The following is a 9,305-nucleotide window of genomic DNA, read 5'->3' on the forward strand; positions in this document are numbered from 1 at the left end:
ATTTGCTTTGCATTTCCGCTTGATTATGCTATATGCGACATATTTCATTTTTTTCTTTTTTTGTTAGGGGAAACTTTACTACTGCGACCACTATTCAGGTTATCTTTTGTGTCTGTCCCAGTTTACTCTACATGTTACAAATTGCTCGAATCCAAGTATAGTTGGAAGCGAATTGTATGTTTTTCCCCATGTGTCGTCCCACCTGGGTACCTACATTATTAATGTAGCTGAGGATCCGTTTGGGACAGGTATGTCATACCTCGCGAGGCATCATAAAATTTCTTCCGAACTATCGCTTCGTTCGAAGGAATAATGTATGAATATGTTCCGAGCTCTCAGGCTTGTAATTACAGAATCGATAAATGTCTTCTTGACTTAAGCCAATTTTTTCTGGCGAACTTGTCCTATAAATGAGCCTGAGATTATACGTAAAGGTTTTCGTTTTAGAACCATTCGTTTTTTTATTCTCTGTGTATCTGAATATATGAATTTTTATTTTGTCGAGCGCCTACGTTACGCTAGTCGTTTAGTAGTTGGTCTCTTGTCCAAGCTGAAAGCTCTATTTTGGTGACACATGGATATGTGTCTAGAAATGATTCTGGTTTAACACACATGCTTGACAAACCACTCCTGGCTAATTCGTCGGTTACTTGAAGGCTACTATCCCATTGAAATCGCTTCTTTAATTCTTGGTCCCTGGACTCCTGAACCAGTCAGCTCACTCATCCGTATAGACATTGTACCTTGAGTTAGTATGGGACCACATGCATCCCACATCTGACGATCTACTACGTGAACCTCATATGAGATGTCAAAATTCGTGTTAGTTTACATTTTATCTTGAACTGTGGTCCAGACAGGGTTGTTTTTTATAGTAAGGTTTAAAAAGCTCCAAAAGCCTGGTCTGTAGTGTATTGGCACTGTGTGGGACTCAAAACTCACGTTCGTACCTAACCACTAAAACAATCCTTACTTTTCTGCCCTTCTTCCCCACGGAACTACGTCAAGTATAACTTCATGGGGGGAACTTTGTGCTTTCCTCGCACCTCTTTCTTCTGCTCTATCTCGGAGCCTCACTTGGTTCATGGAATGGCTCGACCTATGCGCTCTCGATTCTTCTCTTACTTCTTGTCTCCATCTATCATGCCGCCATTAGCCCTCGTTCCCGTGAGCCGGTTAGGTGCTGATTCCTTGAGCCATTTAGCTCATTTTTTGCGTGAGTCATTCAGCTCCCGGCTTTATCACATTCTACTTAGATAGTACCTAAGGAGGCACAAATCTCCGATCAACATGGAGAACGTGCCATTTGAGCCAGACGCTACTGATTCCTAGATAGTACCTAACTGTGAACTCACCCTACTTTGACCGATAGTTCCCCGACGGAGGAAGTTCCCCCGATACCGATACCCGCTTCCATGAGCCATTTAGCTCTCACATATTATCCTACTCCGACTGAGAGTTCCCCGACAACGCAATTTCTTTCGTTACTGGTGTTTGTTTCGTGAGCCAATTAGCTCCCCCGGCGGTAGATTGCTCCCGATACCGATGTACGTTTCTGTGAGCCATTAAGCTCCCCGCTTCGTCTGCTCGGTCTAGTCCACGGCGGTGGACCTAGCCTACTCAACGGGCCAGCCAGTAGGTGCTGAGGTCCATCCAGCGATTGCGGATGGAGCGTAGCTTCCTGTTCACTGGCGCTCCAACGACCCACTTCTAGCTATTCGACGCGGATCTAGCCTACTCACGAGCTACCCGGCAGGTGTCGAGGTCGGTCCGGCGATTCCGGTGAAGCTGGACGTTCACTGGCGCCCCGACAACACGAATCCGGTGCTACATCGCGTACTACTCAACTGGTCAACGGCGGTGGCGGTAGACTAACACCGTCAGAGAGTTTCCCGGCGTCGAAATTTCTCCCGAAACCCGAATTGTGGTTCCACGGCGGCGTTCTTGCCAATGACGCTACTTTGTTGGTCTCTACATCACTTCGTATGCAGTTCGAAGAGTAAACTTGAAACCACTCTGTTGACAGCGTCCCAGATATGCTCGTCGCAGCACATCTCTTCGACGATATTGCTCACTGTTATATCAGGCATACCCCTTCGGACTTCTTCGAGCCTGGGACATTCGAAGACCACGTGTACCTGTGTCTCTTGCACGTTTACACACTCCGGGCAAAGGGGCGACGAAGCGTGTCCAAACCGATGTAGGTATTTCCGGAAGCATCCATGCACGGACAAAAACTGCGTCAAATAGAAGTTCATCTCTCCATGCTTCCTATGTACCCAAGCAGCCACATTTGGGATGAGTCGGTGGGTCCACCTTCCTTTCTCCGCGTTATCCCACTCTTGCTGCCACTTAGCCAACGAGTCCGCTCGGACCAGTCTCCTTGATTACGTGCATTTCTCCGCTGGTAACATTCCACGTCCTCAGCCAGAGTGATGCAGATGGGGATCATCCCGGCAATTACGCATACCGGCTCCGACGATATCGTTCTGTACGCAATCGCGACACGAACAGCCATTAGGCGAAATGTGCTTGTCAACTTCGTCCGGTTTCGCTTTGGGTTCAGCGCAGCAGCCTAGGCCGATACGCCATATTTCAGTATTCAGGATGAGACACCCGCCACGAGATCTCTCGTGCTGCCTCTTGCTTCTCCGTGATTCGGCATGATCCTTGACAATGCGTTAGTTGTCCTCGCAGCCTTCTCGCATACATAGTCGACATGGCTGTTGTAATTTAACCGATCGTCGACAATCACACCCAGGTGCTTCAGCGCACGCATCGATTGGATGGATTGTCCCCCGACGCTGATCTCGACACTCTGGATCTTTTAATGGTTGCTGACCAGCACTACCTCGGTTTTATGGTGATCCAGTTGCAACTTGACGTTTGCCATCCAGGTTTCCACGATGCCTATTGTCTCCGCCGTCAACATTTCAACCTCCTCAAGGGTCTCGCCCGTTATCGTTGGGACAACATCATCAGCAAAGTCGACGATCTCAACTCCCCTGGGCAGTTCCAGTGTTAACACTCCATTGTACATTATATTCCAGAGCGTTGGGCCGAGTATGGCGCCCTGAGTTACTCCCGCCGTAACCCTAATCGACCTCTGTCCCATTTTCGTTTCGTAGACCAGAACTCGGTTCTGGAAGTAACTTTTCAGTACCTTGCACAGATAGTCCGGAACCGACGATCGTCACCCAGCTAGCACTGTTGAACCCGTTCTTCACGTCTATCGTTACCACGGCGCAGTAGCAATTACCCCTTCGCTTTTGCTTCAATGCCTTTTCCGCGTTCGCACTAACTCGATAATTCATGTTATCCAACAGCGACGCGCTGCAGAATGTTACGTCGATGATAGATTCCCGGCCGTCTTTGCGGAATGTGCTAGCGGAACTTTCGTTGCACAGCTTTAAGTCCAGCTTTGCCAGTGCTTCCAATAGGCTGTAACCCCACTCCACGGCCCAAGCGTTAAAATCTCCTCCTATAACAACCGGCGTTCTCCCAACTAACGAGTCGGTTAATGCGTCCAACATCCTGTTGTACTGCTCTGGTGTCCACCGTGGAGGAACATAACAGCTACACACGAATACGCCGTTGATCTTGGCGATCACGAAAACTTCGTGTGTGCTATCCACCACCCCTTTAACAGGGAAACCGCCCATCACTTGGATTGCCGCCATCGGGAGGGACACGGTACGGCTCTGCAATAGTTGCAGCGTCGCACTTCGTTTCTGTTGTTGACTGCCACAACAGTTGCTGTGCAATGTCACGATGATTGAGATTAAGCTGGGTTATCTCCATCAGGGTTTAGTTTAAGTTATTTTATTATGCTCAGGTGAACATTTAAACCTCCATCAAATACTGGTTTACCCTTTAGCACTCCCAGAGAGCCAAGACTCGCATCCCCCATAACATGTTTGTGCAATGAAGTTAGATGAAGCATGGCTTCCATAGCTGTAGAGGACGTTGATTTCGTTGCGTATGTGACAGAGAGACAGGCTAGCCTCTGAATTTTAGTTAGTTTACTTTGGACGGTCTTTTGTTTAACTTTAAGGCACCATACAATGGAGGACAAAGTTAATAGTGATCTGGCGATGGTCGTGTAGGACCAGTAAGCCAACCTCGTTTTCCCGAAGAGTTTACTGTACACCCGCAGTACTGTGTCAGGTACCTACCTTGTACCTTGTTGGCTACAGCGTCATCTCGCCAATGGCGGGCGTATCGTAGAGCTCCATCTTTGTCGATCATGAGCGGCGTCCTTCTAGTTCCCCCCGCACGTTCAGGGATCTTAGGTCCCCTTACACTGCGTATAGCCATCGTGTTTATGGCCTCCCACGAACCCCTTTGCCCTCTTCCTGGTTCCCTGCTGAATATTGTTTTCGTAATTCTTTCTTCTGACAGTCGTAGCACATGACCAGCCCTTCGCAGTCTGCCGTATTTTATCTATATAACAATATCCGCTGTTTTGTATACTTGGTACAACTCATGATTCATGCGTCTGCGCCGCACTCCGTATATCCCGCTGAGTATTGTTCGCTATACTTTACGCTTGAGGACTCGAAATGCTCTCCTATTTGCCTCCCTCAACGTCCACGATTCGTGACCAGTGTCTTGTATAAGGCAAATTTTGCTAACGTTTGCAGGTTGCGGGACCTAAGCTGGTTACGTAAACGGTAAAAGGCCCTGTTGGCAGCTGAAATACGCCTTTTTACCTCACGGGAAACATCGTTGTTGCAAGTGTACCAAGGTAAACGAACTCTCTTTACCTGCGACAAAGTACTTTGTCTTGGTTGAGTTGATGACTAAGCCTATCCTCGCTGTCTCCCTCTTAAAAGGCACGAAAGCCTCTTCCACTGCTCTACGATCGATTCCAATTACATCAATATCGCTGTTTGAGCCGCACCTTCTGGTGAACAGACGCTCGGATACGCGCTTCCTGACTTCACTGTTGTCAGAAGGACAAGTGCCCAGGCTGCGCTACCAGCTAACCACGCACCTCTCAGCTGGCGGTCATCTTTCATTTTTCGACGCGTGGAAGCGTGAGGTAGGAACTTGTGAGGACCGGAGCTATATGTCAAGTACGAGTTCCAATTCAGTTTTCTTTCTAACACCTAGCTGTTTCTCTTCTTCTGCGTAGTTAATTGTAGTTTCACTGAGTTGGGGGAACCAGCTTCAGTTTTTTCTTATTGGAAACGGCACGATGACTGTTTTCGCAGGGTTCGCGTGGAGTCTCTCTTTGGAATACCAGGTCATGGTGAAATTCAGAGCTAATCGAAGTCGATCGCTTAGTGTAGATTCGTGTTTCCCCTTACAATTAAGATGAGAAATTTCATCTGCATATCCAACAATCTGGAAACCCATTTCAGCTAGATAATTGAGAAGATCATGTTTGGGAAGTGCACATAGTGACCAGAGCCAGGGTAATACCATACCTCCCTGGGGCATCTATTGGCTGTTATAATTGCTTTCGTGTCTCCCAACGTGGCTGTGATCTCTCGACTCTTGAGCATTGCAATCCCCTATCGATTTTTTTACTCTCCTACTTGTCAGGGTTTTTTGTATTAATATGTAGGATGTATTATCAAAAGCACCTTCGACGTCAAGATAAGCGCAAATTTCTATTTCCTTGTAATTGAGGGTATTCTTAATAAGTATCACTAAGGTATGTAGGGCTGTTTCCGTAGATTTGCCCTTTTGATATGCAAACTGGTGTTTGCTTAGCGGAACTTTCGATGAGTGCTCTCTTCGAATATAATGGTCCAGTTGTTTTTCTATCAGCTTCAGAAGTGTTGATATAAAACTGATAGGTCTAAAGATCTTGGGTAGTGCTAATTCATTTCTGTTTTTGGAATAAGTAACTTTTCTTCAGCTTCAAGATGGTGTCCAAGGAAAAGATTGGATCTCAGGATATTTAGTAGATCCGGAAGAATTATGTCTACCGATTTCTGAAGAAATAACTCCCTGGTTACATACAGTGATATCATATGACGTAAGGCAAACTAGTTGGTACTCACCTTTGGCATTTATATCCGTGCTACCCCATTTTTTATGATATGCATTGGCATCCCATCCAATGATGAAGGGCTTATTTATTCTTCTGCAATACATTATGAGGGCATCGATGGAGCTCTATCCGTATCGCCAGGGAAGCAGGCAGACGCGACTACACTCTCCTGCTTACCCCTAGCCGTCGGTGCCTCCACTGTTATTGCAAAGACGTCTCATTGAATGAATCCTGTAATTGGAGAGAACTTCATTACTTCACATATCAGAATTGCAGTTCTGGGAGTTGACTGGCCTTTAGAATATACTAACTTGTAAACTGAGAAATTCAAAACAAAGATTTAGTGTTTATTTCCCCACGGGTCCTGCATAAGGGCGATGCCTAGGGGCTCTTTGGTAAAGCTTCGCGTTTACCGGACGCTTGAGGCATGTTTTGCGTCATGAAAGTTCAGTTTTTAAGCCGTCTATTTTTGGGACCAATAATTCGTCCCCTTTATTTAGCCGACGGCTAGTCGCAGGTTGTGTGCTGCTCGACATTCTAGTGTCCTTCTTTGGCCCAAACTGTGCTTCGACTCTTGCCGTTTGCACATCATTGCTTACAGAGGGTTTCCGATTTTCTTCTTGCGTATTAGTTTATGAACCGCATGCTGTAGAATGCTTTTCTGTATAACTCGTAAGACAAATCTGCCACCGGTGTACTCGTTACCGTTGCTGCAGGCTTGCTATTATCAGAATTTCGTCGTGAAGTGTTTCGGCCACCCCCAGGGGCTTTTCAGTCCATACTTGCCTAAAATTTCCACTTTCGGCGAAGACCACGGCATCCTTCAACTGGCGCATTTTAGCCTTTCCGAATACATAGTTCAGCTGGTTGTTATCAGTTTCTCATCTACCGCCAACAGAAGCTTAACCGTTTTGAGGACCGTGCTTCTCTTCTCGACCCTCCAGCGTTCAATGCAGAAATTCTCGTTCTGATTCTCCACAAGGCGGAGCATCTTTCCATCGTACCTGTTGATGCTTTCGGGAAAATATCCGCTGTACAGTGCCTGTTTTGGAATCTGTGTCGCCTGAATGGCTTCCAATGAAGCGCCTTCCCAGGGCTTGATCGCAGTTGTGGCATCCTGCAGCCATTTAGCTGTATCCTTGTTTGCATATGCGATTTCTAGATTCCCTTGTTTGTATGTGCACTTCCTAAACTTGGGGCTCGTATTGCATGAGCTCTGCTCAGGGTTACCAACCTAAATAATGGCCATCGAGCTCGACTTGATCATTTCGTAGAAGGCTGTCGCTTGGCTGATGCCTTCGCTAGTGGGATTTTTGCGACCCTAGCCGTTTCTCAGCAATCATCCATAGTGTTTCTTTGCCGCTCCGCTTAAGTGACGAGTTCCCCGTGTTCCTCTTCTTTTATTCTCGGAGCCTACCGGTTGCTCCATCGGGCTCGTTTGTAAACTCCTTGACAACTGTTTGATCCTCGTCTCTAGCTGGAGAGTTGAGAATGAACGAAGCGCAAGACACGTCCTCCAATGAGCCACTATCCAGCAGCTCCCCAATTTTGCTCTTCGCGCAATCTTCTCTTCCACCTCCATCGCCGCAATCTCCTCCAAACTTATGTTTAGTGTTCTTAGTGTTTTCCGTTTTGTTCCCACGAATAGCTAGGGAAAGAAAGTCAACGCTGTCAGAGCCACGTTTGACAGGGTAAAGGCAAAATGCGGTGAGGTGCGCGCCGGTGCCCCACAGGCTCCGTACGTGGATTGGTATTTGTCATTACTTCGAATCCCAGCCATAGTTTTGCGTAGAGCTGAGGTTCGAAATATTGGGACCCCCCATTCATCTCCCAGCATTAATTTGACGATACGAATTTTGAAGCCCCGTCCGTTGGCACCCTCTTATTCCGTATAAAGGTTTTGGGATGCAGGACAGCCTAAAGCTGATGCTGATACTACGGGTACTTCCGGAGTCGTTAAATCCATTGACGACAGCTGTGAAAGCGCAGAACGAAGATCAGCTCCCCCTGGAGCTCGCGAAGATAAAACTGATGAACGAAGCGAACAAACTTCGGAAACGCTCCGCTTTCGACAAGCACGTGTTATGAATGAGCGGTAGTAGTTGCGTTGCAGAAAAATGTCGTCTGCTATCGTTGCGGTAAGACTGGACTTCGGAAGCGGAAGTGTGGTGGCGGTAAGGTAAACCAGTGGACTCTGGCAGACTTGTAAGTGCTGCTTCGAAGGCAAGATGGCACGGCCGTCTTTCTCTCATACAACCGAGAAGAAGACGAAAGCGGTTTTGAATATCATGCACAACGATGTTCGCAGTCCCATGACTATTTCTTGAAAGAGAAGTTGCCAACAGGATCCGTGAGTATGTGAGGTTCACCGAAACTTAATTCGATTGGACGCCACAGGTCATCCGTTCAGACCAGGGTGGCGAGAGCACCAGTTTTACGCAGAAAAAGGAATCTAGTCAGAATTCACTGCAGCAGAACAGTGTGGCTGAAAGAAGAAACATCACGATGTTAAACGAGATGAGATTATGTATGCTGGCTTACCTTCATCTTTTTGGGCGGAAGCGGTGAACACCACGGCGAACATTCGGAACCGTCTGCCATCATCATCGGTTGGTTCGACGCCGTCTGAGGTGTGGTTCGACACCAAGCCGGATTTGTAGTATTTGAAGGTGTTCGACTACAGTGCGTACGTGTGGATTCTGTCACAAAAGAAGAACAAGTAAGTGGAAAAGGCAACTAAAATGACCTTTGTCGGTTACGCGACGGATAACAAAGCATATCGTTTGCTGAATACGTCTACTGGTCAGATAGTCATCAGTCGAGACTCGAACTGGACATGGAACTCGACGAAGCGGAGAAGGACGTGTGATGAAACCATCCGAGACCGGTCAGGTTAGTCCCACAACGAAGACGAGCATGTTGACAAAATATAAAACAAAAAGAAATTGAAGATAAATTTTTCGCATTCGCTGACGAGGACGATCCCAGCGAGGAAGTGTCAGTACAGGAGGAGCAACCTGGAACGATTCTGGTTCCTGATAACACGCGGCAGTCACAAAGAGCAAGCTTCGGCGTCTCACCGGCATGGTAGAGTAATATGATTGTTCTGGCCGTGAACACGTGAGCTGAACCAAGAACGCACGATGACGCGTTTGCGAGTGAGAGGTGAAAAGCGTCAAATGGTATCCTTCCGTGAAAACGGAACCTATACACTTACCGAGGCACCCCGACAGAGCAACGTGGTTGGTTGCAAGTGGGTGTACAAGTGTAGGGAGGGCGAGTCTTCCACAGACCAAGCCAG

This window comes from Topomyia yanbarensis, chromosome 2 (genome assembly GCF_030247195.1).
Source record: "Topomyia yanbarensis strain Yona2022 chromosome 2, ASM3024719v1, whole genome shotgun sequence".
Lineage (NCBI taxonomy): Eukaryota > Metazoa > Arthropoda > Insecta > Diptera > Culicidae > Topomyia > Topomyia yanbarensis.